At 46.6% G+C, this 1,546-nt stretch overlaps 1 protein-coding gene across 1 annotated transcript in view; it reads left to right on the forward strand.

The window, feature by feature from the left end:
- Positions 1–1,546, forward strand: part of LOC122542178 (protein phosphatase 1 regulatory subunit 12C-like) — a 73,306-nt gene that overhangs the window by 29,682 nt on the left and 42,078 nt on the right. The window lies entirely within an intron of this gene.

The following is a 1,546-nucleotide window of genomic DNA, read 5'->3' on the forward strand; positions in this document are numbered from 1 at the left end:
AGAAGCTCCATCGCTCTCGTCATCCAAGGTTCCTTTATCTTGCCACTTCTTGCCTGTCTCAGAGGGACATATTTATTCATCACATGCAACAACTGTTCCTTAAACAGTCTCCACATGTCTATAGTGCCTTTACCATGGAACAATTGCTCCCAATCCATGCTTCCTAACTCATGTCTAATCGCATCATAGTTTCCTCTTCCCCAATTAAATATCCTCCCATTTTGCCTAATCCTCTCCTTCTCCATAGCTATGTAGAATGTTAAAAATCTCACAACACCAGGTTTTAGTCCGACAGTTTAATTGGAAGCACACTAGCTTTCGGAGCGACGCTCCTTCAGGTGATTGTGAAGGAGCGTTGCTCCGAAAGCTAGTGTGCTTCCAATTAAACCTGTTGGACTATAACCTGGTGTTGTGTGATTTTTAACTTTGTACACCCCAGTCCATCATCGGCATCTCCAAATCATATGTAGAATGTGAGGCAGTTGTGGTCACTATCACCAAAATGCTCTCCCACCACAAGATCTGATACCTGCCCCGGCTAGTTTCTGAGCACCAAGTCTAGAATGGCCTCTCCCCTCGTCAGCCTGTCAACATACTGAGTTCGGAAACCCTCCTGAACACACCTTACAAAAACAGCTCCATTCAAGTCTTCTGCTCAAAGGACGTTCCAATCGATATTGGGAAAGTTAAAGTCACCCATTACAACAACCCTACTACATCCACACTTTTCCAAAATCTGCTGACCTGTGCTTTCTTCCATCTCCCTGCTGCTATTGGGGGGCCTGTAGTAAACCCCTAATGAGGTGACTGCTCCCTTGCTGTTCCTAATTTCCACCCATACTGACTCGGTAGGCAGATCTTCCTCAACAATGGAAGCTTCTGTACTGTGATACCCTCTCTGATTAGTAGCGCTACACCCCCTCCTCTTTTTCTCCCTCCCTATTCTTTTTAAATGCTTTAAACCCTGGAATATCTAGCAACCATTCCTGCCCCTGAGAAACCCATGTCTGTGTTATGGCCCCAACATCATAGCACCAGGTACTGATCCATGCTCTAAGTTCATCACTTTTATTCCTGATACACCTTGCGTTTAACTGATCCCTTGGTTCCTTCCCAGGAAAATCCTTCCCACTAGCTGGTCTACCTCTTGCTATTGCCTAATCTGCATCAACTCTCATCTCTGGTATACAGCTCAGGCTCCCATCCCCCTGCCATACTAGTTTAAACCCTCTCGAACTACTCGAGCAAATCTTCCACCTAGGACATTGGTCCCCTTCCAGTTCAGATGCAACCCGTCCTTCTCGTACAGGTCCCATCTTCCCCAGAAGGCATCCCAATTATCTACATATCTGAAGCCCTCCCTCCCTCCTACACCAGCTGTGCAGCCACGTGTTAAGCTGCGCCCTCTCCCTGTTCCTCGCCTCGCTATCTCGTGGCACCAGTAGTAAACTAGAGAACACTACTCTGTTCGTCCTGCTTTGCAGCTTCCATCCTAACTCCCTGAAATCACTCTTTATATCCTCGATCCTTTTCCTGGCTATATCAT

This window comes from Chiloscyllium plagiosum, chromosome 39 (genome assembly GCF_004010195.1).
Source record: "Chiloscyllium plagiosum isolate BGI_BamShark_2017 chromosome 39, ASM401019v2, whole genome shotgun sequence".
Lineage (NCBI taxonomy): Eukaryota > Metazoa > Chordata > Chondrichthyes > Orectolobiformes > Hemiscylliidae > Chiloscyllium > Chiloscyllium plagiosum.